The 23,195-nt window shown below is 42.3% G+C and overlaps 1 long non-coding RNA gene across 3 annotated transcripts in view; it reads left to right on the forward strand.

Moving 5' to 3' along the window:
* LOC133489930 (uncharacterized) overlaps positions 1-23,195 on the forward strand; it is a 101,753-nt gene that overhangs the window by 53,728 nt on the left and 24,830 nt on the right. For all 3 annotated transcript variants that reach the window (XR_009792053.1, XR_009792051.1, XR_009792052.1), the window contains one exon: positions 21,114-21,268. This is a non-coding gene — a long non-coding RNA (uncharacterized LOC133489930). The remainder of the gene's footprint in view (positions 1-21,113; positions 21,269-23,195) is intronic.

A 23,195-nucleotide genomic window follows, 5' to 3' on the forward strand; every position in this document is an offset into this window, starting at 1 on the left:
GCGCCCCTATTTTACCCTAAGTGCCCCAATGTGTGTGGCAAAAAGTGCCCTCTGAGCGGACATAAGTACCCTCGGAGTGGCACAAGTGCCCCTGAAAATGTTGGATCTCAAGTGACGTGGGAGCAGTGACGTATTAATTTGTTTCTGGTTTCCGGGTCCCTGTTATGGCTGTCTAGCATTGTATAAGGCAGTATTTTCCTTTATAAACACATACTAATTTGCTGTCTTGCTCTTCAAAGTTGGCTAATCGCTGCTATCGCGCGGTTCCAGCCAGACCTTTGTGACAAGTGTACTGTACCAGCCAACCACTTATTTTGGTGTTTTGTGTTCTTGATAATGAGAGTGATTATTATTATTTTTCTTTTTAAACCTGTCCTGTTCATCTTTTAGGTCAAGCAGAATGGAGAATCTGTATTACCTTTACGCTGGAACAGTTTTATTGTGCTCCAGTGGATTTTTTTATGCTGCCACTGTGGTTCTTTGTATTCTGATGGATATTTATTGAAAATTACAGTTGGAAAGAATGAGGTTTTAAAGGGGAGTGAAAAAAAAGAAAGGAAACATCAGCGAGACGATAACTAAATAATACAGGAAGAGAAGAAAACGACAGGACACTAGCAGTATGAAAGAAAAGCAAAATAAATCATTATATGCTGTCATGAACGGAACAGAGGACAGGACCCAAAAATGCACAACTCCAATAGAAATTGACAGTTTCACAAAAGAGAGGTTTAATAAATGAGCAGAGGTCGGTACACACGCAAGCAAACTGAAAAGGCAACAGTATCCAAAAAATGTGAGGCAAAGAGGCAAGGTCAATAATCAGAACAGGGTCTAGTCTTACTATGAGTCGGTGACGTGGAAACAAGGAATGCTGCAACTTGACAACAAGGTACAACGAACTGGCGACCAGAAAGAATGAGACACGAGGTTAAATGCATGGGGTAATTCGGGTAAATGAGGCACAGGTGGGGAAGATGCTTTTAGGAGCAGGTGTGTACGAGACAGGGGGAAGACAACAACCAGAACAGACACCCATGACAATATGCAAAGCACAATGCCACATTACATTCAAGTATTGTATGAAGCAGTAGTGCTACACCCTCTGAGGGAAGGACAGGACAATATAGGACAGGACTGGACAGGACAAGAACAGGAGGGGAAGCATGCAGGACAGAGGTAGTGGACCTCGCTGTACAACAGAATTGTGGTGGGAGTGGCTATGTAAGTTTTAAACATCCATAGAAACGGAGCGCAAGTGGGGGGATACCCAGGAGGTTCGGATAATTATAAGTTATTCATAGCAGTGACTGAGTAGCCCCACACCAAGCAAATAAGTCCCAGGGGAGTGTGTCTGTGGACACATGCAAGTGAATTGACACTATCTCGCATTTGTACAATAGCCATCAGAAGTCTCCTGTAATTGTTGCATCAACTGAGGGCTCCACCCTACCCACCCGAGAGCAATCCGGTGGACCCAGAGCGGTCCACCGGCCCCACCGAGGCGCCCCAAAAACTCACAACCTCCAGGAGGCCACAGTGTTGGATGTATGTGTTATTTAACATTTATACTTCTTTCGGGCGGCAGACTGGTTAGAGCATCTGCCTCACAGTTCTGAGGACCGGGGTTCAATCCCCGGCCCCACCTGTGTGAAGTTTGTATGTTCTCCCCGTGCCTGCGTGGGTTTTCTCCGGGCACTCTGGTTTCCTCCCACATCCCAAAAACATGCATGGGAGGTTAATTGACAACTCTAAATTGCCCGTAGGTGTGAATGTGAGTGTGAATGGTTGGTTGTTTGTATGTGCCCTGCGATTGGCTGGCAACCAGTTCAGGGCGTACCCCACCTCTCGCCTGAATATAGCTGGGATAGGGTCTAGTGCGCCCGCAACCCAATGTTCTCATCATTAAGTGTTCCTTTAATATAGGTCATTATAGAAAACTGTATACAGTATGCATGTGTGTGTGTGTGTGTGTGTGTGTGGATGTGTGTGGCGTGCATGAACACCAGAGAGCTAGGAAAGATGAAACACACACACACACACACACACACACACACGCACACACACACGCGCACACACAGACTCACAGACATACTGCTCGTAGAGCTTTCAATAGAATGCTTTTTGCCCACTTTTTCAACAAAGATCCTCATGGAATTTCTGTCATTTTATAAACAAGTATAAAATTACACTGTTTATATAAATAAAGTTAGCTTTAAACAGATAGACTACAGTACTTATTGTACAATAATAATAATAATAATAGTATAAGAATAGTAATAATAAAGTTTAGATTTTTCATTAGGGTAATAAACGAAACAGTTGGAGACTTACATGTTTGTTAATATAATTGCTTAATAATGCAATCTGCTGGCAAACAGTTCAAGGGTGTACAACTCCCCTGTTGCACAGCAAAACTGTTCCAGCACAAAAGGCATGCAGATCCACCGTTCTACATGGCCATGCATCGCGACAGGTAAAATAAATAAATAAATAAAGAAAGAAAGAAAGAAATAGTCGAACACGGTCGGTTAAGATTTAGGTTCACGTGCATTTTAAATATTTCAATCAATTCATTGCATTTTTGTGTGCATGTAAACATTGATTGTGTACCGGGAGGAATGAGGGGACTAATCGTTTTAGCGTTCCAAGAAGACTCCTCCTCTTGTTGTTTTTCGTGGTTGATACCCCCTTTTTGAATCCTTCTCGCTGACCACATTCCTTAATCCTCCAATTCTGTCACTTTCACACAGTGTCAAGCACAGCATACTGGAGACAGAAATCTAAATGTATCCAGGTACATAGCAAGTGTGTATTGTGTTGACTGTAGATCTTCCGGGTTTGCAGAGAGATTAGCACTGGTAAATCCTCTTTTTCAACATTCCTCTGACCCACATACACTGATGTGAATGTCTATGCCTGCTATGGACATGAACGATTATGGGGTGGACCCAATCACCCGCTTGTCTCAAGGCCAAGTTTAGCTCACTGTCATGCGCAATGAGCTATTTACTCCTTTGTTACACTCACATAGGACATAGACATCTTTGAACCTGTTACTCATACGGTATGATGGAAAGCTCCAGAAGCAAGAATCTCTGAACTGCTAACTGATGCAACACGCTCAGGCAGACAACCATGTTAAAGACTAATTGACAAGCACTTTAAACAAGTCCTAATTAGTACATGGCTGGTAATAATTGGGCAGGCAGTCTTAGCACTAATTAGCATTAGAAGAAAAAGAAAAGAGCCTGCAGTGTGCCTTCGTGTGTGGATAGATGAGCCCCACGGGGGGGTTGGGGGGGAGGGGGCACTGATGAAGTCCCTAATTTCAAGAAACACACTGGGGCGGGGGGAGAGTGAACCGAACGAAGGGGGGAGCTTTTGTCATGGCACATGGTCTGCGGGTGGCCCTCTGCAGGGGAGGGCCGGAGGCAATGGCAGGTGTATGTGTATGTGTGAGCTGAACTTAGGCTTTACAGAACTCATTGATTCTCTGCAGCCTCTTTTTTTTTTATCCTGCCACCCCTCATTCATCTTGGCCACCAATTGTTTGTACTGAGAGGCGTCTAAAACCATTAGTAATAGATTTCCCACCTACTGCAGGGACACTCAAGTCACAGACTTGCGTCTTTTTGGGTCCCTTCGCATCACTGACATCCACCCCCTGCTTCCACAAAGTTTTCCAATCACATACACGAGTATCTATTTCCTAACACAGTCCAAAGTAATGGTAGCAGTTTAAAACTACAGTATTGTGTGGAGAGAACTTTCCCCAATGTACGGTCATTAATTGTTGGTTAATTAAATAAACTAGCCAGTGGATTTGCTAAATTATGAGCAATTGTCCCTTCATGAGCTTTAACAAGCTCTTGATTAGTGTCTCCAACCACATCCAGTGGCTCCAATGATCCTTCAATTAACATGAAGATGAGGGAAGCACAGGTTCTTGTAAGGAAGGAAAAGGTTTAGAGAAAAATGAAATACACCTCTTAATTAACACTTTGGAATAATTAGAAAAAAAATTCTGTTGCGTTAGAGTTTTATGCTGATTAAAACTAAAATTGGCCTGCTGATTCCCAAGTTGCAGTCAGTTTTTTTCTAGCACGTCAAGTTTTTTTCTCCACAATTTACCCTCCAGATAAGCAAAATTTCACTGATTAGCTGTAGTAAGACTTGCCAGCTGATTACGAGTGGACTCATCTACAGCTACGTGGCAACTTGTTTGTGCAGTCACAATTGAAATGGTGCGGTGAGAGCTGTGTGCAGCTCCCAATAGGTCGGTACTATCAATATCTGCAAACAGAAAGCTAGCATAGTAGGAATTAAGAGGATTTGTGCCATCCATCCATTTTCAACACCACTTATTCTGGTTAGGGTCACGGGGAGCTGGAGCCTATCCCAGCTGACTTCGGGCGAAAGACGGACTACACCATGGACTGGTTGCCAGTCAGTAGCAGGCCACATATAGACACAGACAACCATTTGCACTCACATTCACACCTACGGGCAATTTAGAGTCTCCAATTAATGCATGTTTTTGGGATGGGGGAGGAAACCGGAGTGCCCGCAGAAAACCCACGCAGGCATGGGGAGAACATGCGAACTCCACACGGGCGGGACCGGGGATTGATCCCGGGTCCTCAGAACTGTGAGGCCGACCCTCTAACCAGTCGGTCACCTTGCCGCCAGAAAACAGAGATCTATAGTTAAAAAAACTTGACGTGATAAAGAAAAACAGATCAGTTTTGGATTCCGGACCCAAAAATGAGTTCAAAACAGCTGTCAGAGCTAACTCACCATAAATTGTGTTCCCCAGTGCAGTCAGTGGTGGTACTAGACGCCTTAGGTCTCCCCTCCATTTCTTTGTCTTACTGAAGAATTTGTTGGACAATTTATCTCTAATCTGTTCTAGCATGGTATTCCATGAAGGTGAAGAGTTGGGTGTCGAAGAACATAACTCCAACCCCATCAAATATCTTTGAGATGATGAATTGTCCCAATGCTTTTTTTGCCCATGTAGTGTACAGTGATGTATAGTTGTTGAGTGATTCATAGGGGAAATGTCATTGACTGGGGATTGAGCCTGCACCAGCTCTATTGAAGTCAGATATTTGAACCACAACCAGACAATAGTGACTCTATGTATTAATCCATTCATCTATTTTCTCTAGCACTTTTCCTCAATAGGGTCACACGTAAGCTGGAGCCTATTTCAGATGACTTTGGGCCAAAGGTTAGGCACACATTGGACTCGTCACCAACAGCTGGCACATACAAACAAGTAATGATTCACACTATGGACAATTTCGAGTCTTCAATTAATCTAACATTTTATTTTGGAGTGGGGGGATGTGGGAGTCTTCTTTATAAGTAATATTTTAATTATAATACAAGTAATGCTGTCTTTTTGCCTGAACATCATGCCTTTGACACGCTGACTGGAAGATTTCCTCAGCCTCTGCAGCTTTGTCAGACAGATAATTGTAGATCTCCCATTGTGAACACACACATGCACACACACATAGGTTGAACAGAGATAGCAAGGTGGCTGACATTTGTGCAGTGTCGCCGTGGACATTTCTCGCGGCCAATCACCCAGACTGAAAGGGGAGCTGGAGATAAAGCCTTTTGTCTGGCCTGACAAGGTCTTAGTGATGCTGCCATGGGAGACCATTCAGTGCGCCCAATAGTGTTCGCGTATACGCGTATGTATGTGTGTTGGGCCTATGCCGGCCATCTATGACGGAGAACCCCTAGGAGAAGTCATTAACAAGGAATCTTCACCAATTCAGGATTGTCACTACACACTACTTCTTCAAGATTCAACATATTTTTCATTGGCACCAATGTTCAATGGTGCCATTTTATTTTTGACTTCCCTGATGTGTAGCACAACTTCACATTTAGGGCAGGCAATGCAGTTTTACGGCATTATGTTGCCTCGAGAAAAAGGTGCGTGGCAGCCAGATGCAGCAAGGATCACCAATTCTGTCAAATGACAGTTGCACTTTGAGGTCTCCAGATGAGGAACTTGTGCAAGGAGCATAATATGCGAGGCCATCTTCATAATAGCTGAAGCTCCACTTAAGCTAGTGCGACGAGTAATTGGTGCTCCAAAAATCTTAATAGCATCATATATCCTGAGTTCAGCTTTTAAGAGGATATCTTGCCTTGATCTCTCACTCTCTCAGACGCACGTATGCATGCACACATGCACGCACACAGACACACACACACAAACAAACACACACACACTACTTTCTACGGCTTCAAGTCTTGTTGAAATTCCCAACCGTATTGGGACACCGCATACCGTAATGATCATCTATAAGTGGTGGGGTTGGACTGCTAACTTTGCAATGGTGCAGATAGGGACTAATGCACTACCAGGTAATGGGGTTGGAGGTGGAGGACTGGGGCCAGATTACCTGCCTATTACATGCAGACACTACAAGAGAGAGAAGAAAAATGTCAGGAGGTGAAAGAGACGGCAAAGATGAGGAACATGAATGGGATCAAAGTTGACAGCGCAGAAACTTGTTGGCATAGCACAGGGCTCGAAGTTAACTTGTAAAAAATGCTTGCTTGCCTGTGGCAAACTTGAGCTTGCACTGTTCAGTCAAGTGCACTCAATTGTTTGCTATATGTCACGGTTCAGTTCTATCAAGGCATTAATCTCACGGTATGCTAATTATTGCGGTATTGTGGGAAAAGTGCAGAACGGTTGACGGTACAGGTGGGGTAAAGAGTTGAAAGCAGGAATACCAAAAACCTCTCTTTTTTTTTGTTCCCTGAGTCCTTCTAGATAGGCTTTTGTAGTTTCTGTGCATTTCCCCACAGGTTTTTGTGAAAAAGACATAATATATATATATATATATATTACCGTGCATTTATATCCCCGTCCATCCAAGTTATAACATTAGAAATAGCTGCTATTCTAACTAACATTAACAATGACTGCCTACTAAGAGTGATTTATTTGCTTGAGTCCAAAAATTCAAGTGAAGTCAGAAGGCAGGAAGGCTCTTAATAAAGGCAACGCAGGTTTAGAAACAGCCAAGTAACAATAAACAAAATAATCATGGGACTCCTACATAGTTTTTTTTCTTCCGCTTATTATTTTTTTGAACAGCCTTTGTGATATGTTTTTATTGGAAATGTAGACATTAAATTTGCAGAGAGGTAAGTATGTAAGATTTATTTTTTCAGTGCTATGAAGTGGAGCTATTTTATGATTTCATTTTTGGGACTAATCGGTTGTAATTGCAGAGATATATGTTTTACCTGGAGTTGGAATTGTTATTCCCTCTCCGTGTGGTGTTCATTCACTCAAGCTTTTTGGGAACCTGTTGAAGGCATAAAATTCAAAATGAAAGAATATTTGGAAAAAAACATTCATTACTTTGAACATTAAGTAACTTGTGTTTGTAGTGTATTCAATTGAATAGACAAACATGGATACAATTGTTGGTACCCCTCTGTTAATGAAAGAAAAATATGACAAAAGTATAAATAAATAAACAATTAATGAAAATTCACCAATGAAAATCAGGCCTTGCTTTTCAATTGTTGTTGAGCAGAATTATTTAAAAAAAATTAAAAAAAATTACAAAACAGGCCTTGACAAAATTGATGGTACCCTTAACTTAATATTTTGTTGCCCAACCTTTTGAGGCAATCATTACAATCTAACTTTCAATGAGACTTCTGCATCTCTCAGCAGGTATTTTGGCCCACTCTAGAGCAAACTGGAGCAAACTCTGGTTTGAAAGGCGCTTTCTCCATGTTTCCGCTCAGCAACAAGATGATTAATAGGATTTAGATCAGAGCTCATGGAAGGCCACTTCAGAATGGTCCAATGTTTTGCACTTAGCCATTTTTGGGTGGTTTTAGCTGTGTGTTTTAGGTCATTATCCTGTTGCAAGACCCATGACCTGCGACTGTGACCAAGCTCTCTGACACTGGGCAGCACATTTCTCTCTAGAATACCTTGATTTTCTTGAGATTTCTTTGTACCTTGCAAGACACCCTGTGCCAGATGGAGCGAAGCAGCGCCAGAACATAACAGAGCCTCCTCCATGTTTCACAGTAGTGACAGTGTTCTTTTCTTGTTATGCTTAATTTTTGCGTCTGTGAACATAGAGCTGATGTGCCTTTCCAAAAAATTCCAGTTTTGTCTTATCAGTCCATAAGACATTCTCCCAGAAGCTTTGTGCCTTGACAACATGCAGTTTGGCAAATTCCAGTCTCGTTTTTTTTATGATTTATTTTCAACAGTGGTGTCCTCCTTGGTTGTCTCGCATGAAGTCCACTTTGGCTAAGACAATGACGGATTGTGCGATCTGACACCGATGTACCTTGACCTTGGTGTTCACCTTTAATTACTTTGGAGGTTGTTCTGGACCAGTCCTGTGGATCTTAAATTTCTGAATATGTGCAACTGTAGTGACAGGAACAGCTACCTACTTGGAGATGTCCATACTGGCAGAAGATGAAATACAGCGAGATGGAAGGCGCGACAAGAAACGAGCGCATCAACTTTAATGTGCATGTCTATAATTTTTTTGGTTATCTCCTGAGACAACAGCACAGTGATTACGTCACCCTTTTACTTTGACGCCGATCGACTGTTTACAAGTTTGTAGACACCTGTAATGCTAATTAGAGAACACACCTTGTTTGAACATGTACCTATGGTCAAATTATTTTCAATCTTTCCTAGGGTTCCATCATTTTTGTCGAGGCCTGCTTCATGAATTTGTTTTTTAAATAAATCTGTTGAACTGAATTCAGAAGCAATTTCTGATTTTCATTGGTTAATTTCATTACAGTTTTAGTTATTAATACTTTTGTCAGATTCAAGTCAGTTTCTGTGACCACTGTGGGGTCAGAGTGGTAACAACAGTTTTATCCATGTATGTAGAGTCAAAATGATGTGCAAATAATTGTATTCTGTTTTTATTAACATTTCACGCAACGTCCCAACTTCAATGGAATTGGGGTTTGTAGTTTATGCATGTAATTCTCCACAAAATGCCCATACATTTTCATAAAAGGGCCATTTATGGAGTTTTGCCTCATGTATTTAAAGTATTTTATGGGAAATCTGTGCAGAGCAGCATTGTAACAAGCAGTACTTTCTTCCAGCCTAAATTGGCCAGTGCCTGTGTAAAATGTGGACATTAATAAACTGTTTACATCGCAATGTGGCAATATTTGTCGGTGTGCCCTTATTGTGTTTGCATAGACAAACACAAGCCTTTTTATATAAGCTTCATATCTGCTTAGTTGCTTGCTATTATGCAGAACAAGGCTCCATTTGATGTCAGCACGTCTTTTATCTTCAAATGAGCCATTTAAATGTCAATAGTGTGTGTGTGTGTGCGTGTGTATACGTGCGTGCATGCGCATTTGTGTGCGTTTGCGTGTCTTACCGACAAGGGAAAATTACCAACATTCTTACTTGGATGCTGTAAGATTTTTTATTTTTTTTTATAATGGAGTAGACTGGGATTGGCTGGCGACCAGTTCAGGGTGTACCCTGCCTCTCGCCCGACGGGAAGAAGATGAAGATGACATAATGCAGTAGAAGAAACACGACAGCTCACAGATAAACATATTTGTCCAGCTCTTTATGTCTTATAACAAATAATCAACTTTATCGATCTACCTCTACATATATCCTTCACAGTAAAAACATATTAAATAAAAAAGTATATCTGCAATCTTCAACTCTTGCTGCTTCACAGCTGAGTGTGAAGTGGCTTGGATGAAAATCAGCACCTCCAAATCAGAGGACATGGTCCTCAGTCGCAAAAGGGTGGAGTGCCCTCTCCAGGGGATATCTTGGGGTCTTTCACGAGTGAGGGAAGAATGGAGCGGGAGATCAACAGGCAGATCGGTGCAGCGTCTGCAGTGATGCGGACTCTGTATCGCTCTGTTGTGATAAAGAAGAAGCTGAGCCGAAAGGCAAAGCTCTTGATTTGTCGGTCGATCTACGTTCCTAACCTCACCTGTGATGTGGGTCGTGATCGAAAGAACAAGGTACAAGCGGCCGAAATTAGTTTCTTCCGCATTGTGTCCAGGGTCTCCCTTAGAGATGGGGTGAGAAGCTCAGTCATCCAGGAAGGGGTCGTAGTTGAGCCGCTGCTCCTCCGCATCGAGAGGACCCAGATGAGGTGGCTCGGGCATCTGGTGAGGGTGCCCCCAGGATGCCTCCTGGGAGGAGGGCCCGGGGACGACCCAGGACACTCTGGAGGGACTATTGCTGCTTTTCCATTACAAGTTCCAGAACGGCCTTGGCACCACTATGCCCTGGCCTCGCTTGGCCTGGCTTCCTTTGCTTTCCCATTACAGCAGGCAGCAGTCAAAAGTGGGAGGGATTGGGGCGGGATCAAGAAGTTGATGTGCTCGTTTCTTGTCGCGCCTTCCATCTCGCTGTATTTCATCTTCTGCCAGTATGGACAAAAATGCCAGCACCTCCTCCGTCGATCGCAGAACAAAAGCTGCTTTTAGCCTGCCGCACACAATTTGATAATGCGAAAATTTGTTTACAAATATTTAACAATAAGAATTTGACTATCAATCAATCAGCATATCTACAAAGACATCCTGATGTGTTTGCTTCGTTTGGTACATAACATCAGGCGAGAGTTGTGGCAGGACAACTCGTGGCTGCTTCACCATGGCAATGGAGCAACGTGCATACTCACCTAGATGATGATCAGGATTCACAGTTCCACACAAACGTCCCCGTGCTCCCATCCCATGCTTTTTAACAATATTAGCTTCAAGTGCAGTGGTGTGACCTTTTCACAGAAAGAGCCATCACAGTCTGCTTGCCGGAGTGGCAGGTGTGCTGCGGGGATGCCTGCTACGCATTCTACTGTAATTCAGGAAATCTTTCTCGGCAGGGCCGGATGACAAGGCTGCTCTCTTTTTACTGACGCACTGTAATTTGCTTGTTTCGCAATCCGCCATGGAGCTGACACACTGCTGGCTTCTTTCTCTCTCTCTGTCATCCTACTGGCTCCTTGCTCGCCCACTCGTTTGCTCCCTCCCATTGTTGCTGCTGTGTGTGTGGCCTACCGGTGTGTGGGTTGTCTCCAGGGTACTCTGGCTTCTTCCCACAGTCCAAAGGTATGCATGTTAGGTTAATTGAAGACTCTGAATTGTCCATCGGTGTGAATGTGAGTGTGAATGCTTGTGTGTTTACATGTGCCCTGCGATTGTCTGGCAACTAGCCCACAGTGTACCCAGCCTCTTGCCAAAATAAGATGGGATAGGCTCCAGTTTACCTGTAACCCTAATGAGGATAAGTGGTATAGAAAATGGATGGATGGGACACCTGGCCATTACACTGACATGCAGTAAAAATAGGGGAGAAAAATGTTCACTAAAAAAAGCTATGTTCTGAATATATCTATTAGCAGACCTAGAGTGGCTAATCTGGAGCACAACGTTATGGGCTGCTGGGCTGCTTGTACACTCCCCCCGGGAATCAGCGTGCAGTTCAGGGAGGAAACCCCGTTGCGTGCACCTGGCTGCTCCCAACCGCGGTTTGCTCGCGCGTGCCCGCTCACTCCCAGCTGCGCTGAGGGACTAGTGATCGGCAGAAATGTCTTTACGCATAACCAATGATCCTACAATTCTCTACGCTACAATCTACGCTATAATCACAACATCGCTTGTCAATCCAATGACGCATTGTTTATATATGTCAATGGCGCCATGGTAGCGGGGATTAGCAATTTAACTATCTACCCAGAGTGGAAGAACATGCGAACATTGCGTGGGTTTATGCAAAACGGCCAACAACTAGGAATTTTGGGGTGAGGATTACATGGCGAAATAATCATTTAATTGGGACAAAAATCGCCAACTCAAGTCTGAATGGTTTGGCAAATTACCCTGACTTTGACACGGTGAGGAAAACAGTATGGTTTTCTGCAGAGTGTGAAAAAGAAGGATAATCAAACGCTTTCACTAGAGGGTTGTCGTCAAAGTCCCTAAGGAGGACGATTTTTTAAAACATGAAGATACTCAAGACCACAGGTATATTTTCCCCATATGAACTCAGACCTGGTTTACATTTCATAATCTCACAATCTACATTTATTGATGTCTGTATCGGAAATAATGCAGTAATGGTGACACTATTATTATCTGTATTATACAATATTATAAAATTGCAGGTGGAAAATGTAAAGATTTATAACTGCACACTACAGACGTACTATCACAAAGTATGTCTGTACTAATAGTTACATAAATATCATTAAAATTAATGATTCGACTAAGGCAGTGCCACCTAAAAAGAAAACTCTCTTGGGTACCACCATAATGACCAACATTAAAATACAGTAACATTGTGGGCCTAAGTGCTCATTAAAAATGAGGCAGAGGTTTTATTCCAAAAAGTATACCTGTATTTATTATTATAAGACACTGCAACATTATGCACAGTTCAAACGTTAACACTGTGCTTGAATATAGGAAAATAAAAATGCACAGGCTCATTTTACACTGAAGACTGTGAGTCCCAAGATTCACATGTCATGGAAACAATGAGTCTCAGCCCTGAAACAATGAGTCGCTGCAATTTATCATCATGGAATACAGATACAGTAAGCCTCCGCTATATCATGGTTCTTGCTTTGCGATCCTGCTATATTGCAGATTTTTATTGTAGTTGTTACTCTCTTTTATACTGTTTGTACAATATTTTTGTTATTCATTGCTGTGTTTAGGTCTGCTGCTATAGCAATTTTTCTAGAACAATATATGTTCCCCAATACTTTCACAATAAATGATAGTGTTGTTGACACTTTTTTTTGAATGCCATTGATATTATGATATTATAGCATAACAACGAATTGTGCACATTTTACAAATTATGCCCTGGTAATCAAAAATATGAGCACAACTGTGTCATCTTCTCTCATTTACTAAATCATTTTTTTTCGCCTACAGTGGGTACAGAAAGTTTTCAGACCCCCTTAAATTTTTCACTCTTTGTTATATTGCAGCCATTTGTTACAATCATTTAAGTTCATTTTTTCCTCATTAATGTACACACAGCACCCCATATTGACAGAAAAAAGATAATTGTTGAAATTTTTGCAGATTTGTTAAAAAGGAAAAACTGAAATATCACACAGCCATAAGTATTCAGACCTTTTGCTGTGACACTCATATATTTAACTCGGGTGCTGTCCATTTCTTCTGATCATCCTTAAGATGGTTCTACACCTTCATTGTAGTCCAGCTGTGTTTGAGTATACTGATTGGACTTGATTAGGAAAGCCACACACCTGTCTATATAAGACCTTACAGCTCACAGTGCATGTCAGAGCAAATGAGAATCATGTGGTCAAAGGAACTGCCTGAAGAGCTCAGAGACAGAATTGTGGCAAGGCACAGATCTGGCCGAGGTTACAAAAATATTTCTGCTGCACTTAAGGTTTCTAAGAGCACAGTGGCCTCCATAATACTGAAATGGAAGACGTTTGGGACGATCAGAACCCTTCCTAGAGCTGGCCGTCCGGTCAAACTGAGCAATTGCGGGAGAAGAGCCTTGGTGAGAGAGGTAACGAAGAACCCAAAGATCACTGTGGCTGAGCTCCAGAGATGCAGTCGGGAGATGGGAGAAAGTTCTAGAAAGTCAACCATCACCACAGCCCTCCACCAGTCGGGGCTTTATGGCAGAGTGGCCCGACGGAAGCCTCTCCTCAGTGCAATACACATGAAAGCCTGCATGGAGTTTGCTAAAAAACACCTGAAGGACTCCAAGATGGTGAGAAATAAGATTCTCTGGTCTGATGAGACCAAGATAGAAATTGTTGGCCTGAATTCTAAGCGGCATGTGTGGAGAAAACCAGGCACTGCTCATCACCTGTCCAATACTGTTCCAACAGTGAAGCATGGTGGTGGCAGCATCATGCTGTGGGGGTGTTTTTCAGCTGCAGGGACAGGACAACTCGTTGCAATCGAAGGAAAGATGAATGTGGCCAAGTACAGGGATATCCTGGACGAAAACCTTCTCCAGAGTGCTCAGAACCTCAGACTGGGCCGAAGGTTCACCTTAAAAAAAGACAATGACCCTAAACACACAGCTAAAATACCAAAGGAGTGGCTTCAGAACAACTCCGTGACTGTTCTTGAAAGGCCCAGCCAGAGCCCTGACTTAAACCCAAATGAGCATCGCTGGAAAGACCTGAAAATGCCTGCCCACCAACGTTCACCATTGAACCTGACAGAACTGGAGAGGATCTGCAGTAATGGCAGATGATCCACAAATTCAGGTGTGAAAAAAGTGTTGCATCATTCCCAAAAAGACTCATGGCTGTATTAGCTCAAAAGGGTGCTTGTACTAAATACTGCGCAAAGGGTCTGAATACTTATGGCTGTGTGATATTTCAGTTTTTCTTTTTTAATAAATCTGCAAAAATTTCAAGAATTCTGTTTTTTCTGTCAATAGGGGGTGCTGTGTGTACATTAATGTGGAAAAAATGAACTTAAATGATTTTAGCAAAGGGTTGCAATACAAAAAAAAGATTGAAAAATTTAAGTGGGTCTGAATACTTTCCGTACCCACTGTATTTTCAAAACAGGACGGCACGGTAGACAACTGGTTAGTTCACTTGCCTCACAGTTCCGAGAACCTGTGTTCAAGTCCGGCCTCGCATGTGTGGAGTTTGCATGCTCTCCCCGTGTCTGCGTGGGTTCTCTCCAGGTACTCCAGTTTCCGTCCACATTCCCAAAAACATGCGTGGTAGGTTAACTGAAGACTCTAAATTGTCCATAGTTATGAATGTAAGTGGAAATGGTTGCTCGTCTATATGTGCCCTGTGATTGGCTGCGATGGTCCACCGTGCCGTCCGCACATGAATATATTTTCATTAATATGTCAAATTAAAGTTATTTACTCGCATCCCTTAACAGAAAAAAGTTTTAATGGTTGAATGTTATGCGTGATTCATTTCTGACTTTTCAGAGAAGCCGAGTAAGAATTTGGGGGAATTCAGTTTGAAATCCCTAATTCCGGTTCAAAATGGTAAAATGTGGAGAGCTGACTGAAAATGAAAGCGTCCACATTAAAGTACTTCATGATGCTGGATGGACTCTGTGACAGATATGACGGGTGGTCTAATGAATATGTTAATCATTGTACATTTGAACTATTTATGTTTTCATACTTGTTCAAATAGACACTGATCGTAATCTTGTAAGCACATTCAGTTGTAATTTTGATTTTTGATCAAATACAATATGATTATCGATGTTGGGCGGAATGGTAAGCTATTTTTAAGGGTAAAAGTCTCCATCTTCATTAAAACGTTGTGAACTTAAATGAGCTGGTCTGAGCCATGAAACCCCAGGGCTGAAAATGAGTCCCACTGTGGCCCTGGATATTAGTAAATCTCTTTTACCATACATATCAAGAGAAATTGCGACTCGCCATGACATATCTTTGTCTGCAAAATGTACATGAATGCAGACACACTTGTGTATGTGTTGTGTTCGTGTGTGAATAGAAATTTGACAAGCCCCTGTTCTCCATGGCGAGGCCAAACCTCTGTGTTCTCTCGTCTCTACGGCAACTGGGGCCCTGAGTTCCCTCTTGCTGGCTGAGCCATTGAACTCCCCCAGCGAGAGACAAAAGACAAGGACCTGGCGCTGGTAATTTCTTATCACCAAATCCCATTAGGCTCCAGCTTTTTTCATTAACGCACACAAAAGTAAAGTGGAAATCACCACTGCTCGTGAGCTCAGTTCTGACTGTGTGCCCGGCTCGGCCCACGCTAAAGCATCAGTGCACTCCTAACATGAATGCATTTGTAATCAGAATTTCATTAGTAAATAATAGCCTGTGAAAAATGTTTGCTCTTAGTGCTGCATCGACATATTAGCAATTGATTCCCCATTTACAACTGTTTTAATAGTTAGGTGTTTTAATATAAGATTTCTGACATTTTTCCATCAAAATACACAAAGGCGACTTACAGCATGCCTAACATCCTCTTGTCAAACTGGTTGAAATCACTCTGTTTGGAAAAGTTTTTGATAGATCATCTGGAGCAGTCAAAGTCTGGACCAGGAGCCGATTTAATCCACTTCGTATTAAGAGTGCACTAATTGAATGTGATGGATTAAAGGTGTACACTTCATAATTTGAAGAAAGCATCTTATATTTGTACATTATTATTTTTTTTACTGTCTCTTTTGGGATGTATTAGACTATTCCTGGCCCAAAATGAATTCAAAAGGGAGTAATTTACAGTTTTTCTGTTTGACACGGAGGCCACAAGTTCAGTTGGCCCACAAGTGCCTGCTGAAATGAGCGAATCCGCTAATGGAAAATTCATACTACTATTTCAATGCCCTTCCCATCACATTTTTTCCTGTCTCTTTCTGTTACCACTTGGTTAGTTTGTTTAAATTCAGTAATCTTCAACCCAGACAACAAAATAGATACGTAACCCTGGAAGAGCGTGCCAATTTGATTTAGGCCGTAACAGAGGTGGATGATTTCAACGAAAGGGATTAAGATGATGTAAACAAAGAGCAGTAGTAAAAGAAAGAATAGTCAAGCAAAGTTTCATCGTCGGAACTCATACATATTAACATATTATGGTTAGCTGACTTTTTAATTGCTTGTATACAAATAGTTGGGGCTTTGGGGTATGTAGATATGGTTAAATTAGTTAGTGCTAGCTTTACACAACGGCCGCGAAGGCGTGAATATCTCCTGCCCTGGAGGCAGAGGTGGGACCAAGTCATTGCTTTGCAAGTCCATCCATCCATCCATTTTTTGAGCCGCTTCTCCTCACGGGTCACGGGCGTGCTGGAGCCTATCCCAGCTGTCATCGGGCAGGAGGCGGGGTACACCCTGAACTGGTTGCCAGCCAATCGCAGGGCACAAACAAACAACCATTTGCACTCACAGTCACACCTCCGGGCAATTTTAGAGTCTCCAATTAATGCATGTTTTTGGGATGTGGGGGGAAACCGGAGTAATTTTAAGCAAAGTGTTACAAGTGGATGTTAAATGAGAGGCTCTAAAATAAGAGCCTCACGAAATATGATATGTATTATGTGTGAAATTTCCACCTGAGTGATACACATTGAGATCAGCAACATCATGATTATATTATTTTAAATTTCCATATCATACATAGCGGCACGGTGGATGACTGGTGAGATTGTCTGCCTCACAGTTCTGAGGACCCGGGTTCAATCCCCGGCCCCGACTGTGTGGAGTTTGCATGTTCTCCCAGTGCCTGCGTGGGTTTTCTCCGGGCACTCCGGTTTCCTCCCACATCCCAATAACATGCATTAATTGGAGACTCTAAATTGCCCGTAAGTGTGACTGTGAGTGTGAATGGTTGTTTGTTTGTATGTGCCCTGGGATTGGCTGGCAACCAGTTCAGGGTGTACCCAGCCTCCTGCCCGATGACAGCTGGGATAGGCTCCAGCACGCCCGCGACCCTAGTGAGGAGAAGCGGTTCAGAAAATGGATGAATGGATATTCTACATAAAATAGTGTGCAGGGACGGCAAGAGAGAGTGAGCATTGTGGAGTCTTAGTTTGTTTGTGCTTTGGAAAAATTGCAAGTCAAAGGGTTCAATTCCAAGGGACATCAGTCACGAGTCAAGTTCAAGTACAAGTCAAGTTGCAAGTCTTGTAACATTTTTTCAAGTCGAGTCTGAAGTCATCAAATTCACGACTCGAGTCTGACTTGAGGCCACACCTCTGCCTGGAGGGAGACTCAGTGTCTTCAGAAGTCTCCAATCATCTTATTATTTTTGTATTTTATTTTGAAGAATGGTCACTAGAGGGATCGGAACTTCATTAAATTGAACACGAAGTTGCCACTCAACTCGTCGCATGCCCTAACTCTGATCAGGACATTTGCATTAGACAGAACTGCACCATCAAAACCAAGTGATTTTAAGCAAAGTGTTACAAGTGGATGTTAAATGTGTTTTAATTCTTTATCCTTTGTGTATTTTGACAGAAGAAAGACCCTTGATTAAAACACAAATGCAAACGCTCTTTTAAAGTATAGGGTCATGTCTATGACTATGTCAACGTCACATAGCACGAGCAAACAAAACAACATTAACTCCATACTACAGGGGACCTGCAATGAACAGGAAGATTTGATTCTGATGTGTATGCAGGAATGTTCTTTAAAAATTAAATGAAACCAAATGATTGCAAAATTCACCATTATTAGTACAGTGTAACAGTAGGTGGTTCTGACATATACTTGCTAGTGTGTATGTGCATACACAGCTAAGTGTGTGTATTTGCACTTACTTCCTGATTTACAGACAAAGGCCAAATGGCTCCTCAGCTCAGGTAGCCAAACAGCTCGGCGGACGTATTGACCCAAAAGTACCGTAATCCCCCTCCAGCTCACACAACAATTTCATGTAATACCTACAATAGCACACATTCATCAAAAAGAGCATTGGACATCTGATTTTAAAGGTGAGCTTTCTGAATAAAAAGGACCTGGAATAAACCTGCAACAATATGTTGCACTTTCTTCCTAACCCTCAATTCTCGTTTTAGGAATCCCAACATTTACTTCATTCCAGAGCTCAGATGCTTTTCTTTTTTGCTATTGGCTAACAGCTTGCATGCCTGCGTCTTGTTTTCAAGAGAAGTGGTGCGCATGGAGGAGCAAGAGCTATTCCTTGTTTGTGTTGGGATTCACACAGAAGCAACGGTAAAGAAACAGCTTTTGGAAACGTCACATCAATACATACATCAAATGGGAGTTGCTGTGAATGTTTTCCACACTGAACACATCATTACATTCTGCAGTCTTATATTAGACATGGGCCTACAGTACATTCACATTGTTACAGCCAGGTTGGTCCGTATTCGTATAAACTCTGAGTGTGTGTGTGCGTGTGTGTGTGTGTGCGTGCGTGTGTGTGTGTGCGTGCGTGTGTGTGCATGTGCGTGCGTGCGTGCATGCATGCGTGCATGTGTGTGCGACAGCTCTCATCAATTCATTTATCTGCATATTAGCACTGGACCATCCTTTTAATTTCCGATTGTGGCTGATAAACTTCGACTCCTCTTGGCCCCTTTGTCGTCCTGTTTGAGTGTGCGTGATTGTGTGTGTGTGCGTGTGTGTGTGTGCGTGTGTGTGTGTGCATTTGAGCATGAGTGTCAACCTGGCACTGACATCCCACTGATGTCATGAGGGAAGAAATGCGTGCTATTCGGTTGATTGACAGCGAGGGCCTTTAAGACCCCTGTGAACCAATGTCTTCATATGCACTGATTCTCCAATCGCAAACAAATGGCCAGCGCATTGATCGCTCGTGAGCATGATTGTAATCGCCGTCTGGAAGCTGATTGGCCTATCTGTCAACACAGGCAAACACAGTGATTAGCATTGTTGCTTTTCTGTGAGAAGTTTAGCTTCAAGAAATGCCAAAGGGCACAATTTTGTGCAGGGAACAGAATTAAGGTGCAAATTAACCAACAGCAATATAGATAAATAATATTCATGTTATTATACATATATGTGTATATATATACTGCCATTGGCTGGCAACCAGTTCAGGGTGTACCCCGCCTCCTGCCCAATGATAGCTGGGATAGGCTCCAGCATGCCCACGACCCTAGTGAGGAGAAGCGGCTCAGAAAATGGATTGATGGATGGTATATATATATATACATTGTATATCTAGCACAAAGAAACTAAGACTATATATCCATCCATCCATCCATTTACATCCACATACACTTCAAAATGGTGGATTTTTGTTTCCAGGATTGACATCCAAGAGCGAAAAATTTAAGGGGGTCGTAATACTTTCCGTACCCACTGTGTGTGTGTGTGTGTGTATATACATATATATATATATACATATATATATATATATATATGAAATGAAAAAGACGTTGCTTGGATGGCAGCATATGTTTCTCCAAAACCTGTATGTACCTTTCAGCATTAATGGTGCCCTCACAGATGTGTAAGTTACCCAAGTCATTGGCACTAACACAGCCCCATACCATCACAGATGCTGGCTTTTGAACTTTGCGTCCATAACAGTCCTGATGGTTCTTTTCCTCTTTGGCCCAGAGGAAACGACGTCCACAATTTCCAAAAACAATTTGAAATGTGGACTCGTCGGACCACAGAACACTTTTCCACTTTGTATCAGTCCATCTTAGATGAGCTCGGGCCCAGAGAAGCCGGCGGCGTTTCTGGGTGTTGTTGATAAACTGCTTTTGCTTTGCAAAGTAGAGTTTCAAGTTGCACTTACGGCTGTAGTGCCAAACTGTATTTACTGGTTTTCTGAAGTGTTCCTGAGCCCATGTGGTGATATCCTGTACACATTGATGTCGGTTTTGATGATTTTGATGTCGGATTTGTTGATTGAAGACTCTAAATTGCCTGTCGATGTGAATGTGAGTGCGAATGGTTGTTTGTTTCTATTTGTCCTGCGATTGGCTGGCGACCGGTTCAGGGTGTACCCCGCTTCCCGCCCGAAGATAGCTGGGATAGGCTCCAGCACGCCCGTGACCCTAGTGAGGAGAAGCGGCTCAGAAAATGGATGGATGGATGATTAATCTCTTGTCACAAAACACTTCAACTACAACTGCAAGAAATTATTTTTCACAGTGATGAGCACAATAGCAGAACATCATTTGGGTTCTGGCCAGGTTTGTAGTTCCTCCCATTCTTGCCCTTCAAGGTCTCACTGTCATTACCCACGTGAGCTTTGAAGTACCCCACTAGGTAGTCCCCAGCAGCAGTACTCTTTAGCACCCCAGTACTTCCAAAAAGGGTGGGTTTCTGAGCTTTTTTTTTTTGTCTGGGCCCTCACATCGGACGTGTTTCCCCTGAGTGACACTGTCAGAGCATAAAGCCCCAGAAAACTCAGCTCCAACAATCACTGGGACACACAAACTCCTCCACCAAGATGAGGTGATGGCTCAGGGAGGAGCATTTAAAGCCACATACAGTATGTGGAAAAAAAGCATCCTGTTTTACTATGTTGTGGGTGTTGTGTAAACATAATCTCACCATACAACAAAACACATTGGTTCATCCGTTTGCTTTTTCTCTTCAGGGTTGCAGGAAGGTGGTGCCTATCTAGCTGACTTCAGGTGAAAGGCAGGCCATACTAGTTGTCAGTCAACCACCGGCAGAACCTTTCACACATTCAGACCGTCACTAAGTGGGAACTGACCTCACCCTACCTGCCTACAAACACTATCAGCAGAGGTGGGTAACTTCCTTCAATATTATAAAGTAAGAACAACAACACATGTGAATAGTCTAGAACTACCCGTTTTTGTTCAGAAAATAGTAGAACTTCTCCCACAAAACAAAAACCTCCTTTCAAAAGTATACAAATTGATCTCAAGTACTAATAGAATACACTTACCAGTCGATAAATGGGAAAAATACTTCCCAGTGTCTACTGACAATGATTAATGGGCACAAATCTGTAGAAATACATTCTCAATGACAAAAAAAGAGTAATTTACAGCGAATCCAATTCAAAGTACCCCACAGATCACACGTTATGCAATATAGTATGCATAAAATGGGCAATTCAAAATCAAACATAAGCACTCATTGTACTGAAAACGCTCCAAGACACTTATTTTCATGCTCTTTGGTATTGTACACCTGTACCACGCTTCTGGTCACTTGTTACACAGAAACTTTCCTCAGTTTTGAACTGTAGGATTCCGATGTCTCCTAATCTTTGTCTGCTGGGTGATTTCAAAGGCAGAGATCTTCCGAATAAACATGCTCAACCAATGCTTGTAATTCGAGCAATCGCTTAAAAAAACAATATTGTAAACTGGAAAGATAAAGAAGTTATCAACATTAACCAGTGGCAAAATCTTGTCATAGAGTATAAAATAAGAGACAATATCTCTGTCGAACGTAATAAGCAAATGGATAACTTTAACAAAAATTGGTCACCTTTCATTAAAATGTTGAACCTTGAAGCTTGATTCTGTTTCCCTGGGAAAGAGTGTCATACATACATACACATACATACATGTTTCTCTCTCACTCTCGTACTGTGCAGACACTTTTTTGCTCGCTCTGCTTGCTTCGCTTCTGTTTAAATTTTTTTATTGCTGATAAGCTTGTTTTTCTTCTAAAAATAATTAGAAGCAGCGACTCCTGGATATTTTTAAACCTGTGGGACTGTACTTTTTTTTTTGTTGATAGCCAGTTGTTGCTATATTCCAATATTTTCTGATACCATCTCACCATTACGTGAGGGTGGCCTGCTAATTAGCAGAAGACTGCTATTAGCAAGAAGCCCATCAATAAAGATGCCTCCCTTTTCCACTGAGGACTATCACGGACTGATCCAGAGTATGTCAATCCTGGAAACAAAAATCCACCTTCTTGAAGTGTATGTGGATGTAAATGGACAGTCGGGGAATTAAACCACTCTACCGTTGTCTCAAAATGGTGAGCAGAATTGTGCTAACAGACAGCCACTTATCTCAACAAAAAGGACGGATGTGGACAGTGGAAACGGCAATGGACCATCCAGCAGTTATCCCTGGAATTTACTAGGAGCAAAGCCCAAAGATATGGGACAACATCTAAAAGGGAGGACACAACACTAGCAGATTACCGAGGAATCCGGCTGGACTGCGTTGCGGGCTGCTTCGAGTGAGCGGCCGTGGACGGTCGCTACAGCGAAGGGCAAGAAAAAAGGACGTGGGTCAATGCAAAACATTGACGTTAGACTTACAAATAGATTTAAGACCCTGGCCAAGAATGCTCATCCCCCACCACCCCCGAGAGGTATGAAACTAAATCATACACGAAAAAAATGGCATCCCAAACATTAATAGTTGGTGATGGAGCTGTCAAGGATGTGAAACGTTTTTGCAATGAGAAGAACACCAAAGTACTGTGTTTTACCAATGACATGGTGTCTGATATCTCTAAAAAAAATCCTGGATATCACTAATCAGCACCCAACTGTGAAATATGTTATTATACACACAGGAGTCCTGGATGTTCTCAAGCAGCAATCAGAGGTACTGAAGCGAGATTTCATTGATCGCCTAACAAAAGTGCAATGTTTGGATGCTAAGGTTTTTATTAGTGGACCTCTCCCAATTGTACGATTTGGAGATGAATGCTTCTCTAGGCTCAGTCAATTAAA

This window comes from Phyllopteryx taeniolatus, chromosome 1 (genome assembly GCF_024500385.1).
Source record: "Phyllopteryx taeniolatus isolate TA_2022b chromosome 1, UOR_Ptae_1.2, whole genome shotgun sequence".
Lineage (NCBI taxonomy): Eukaryota > Metazoa > Chordata > Actinopteri > Syngnathiformes > Syngnathidae > Phyllopteryx > Phyllopteryx taeniolatus.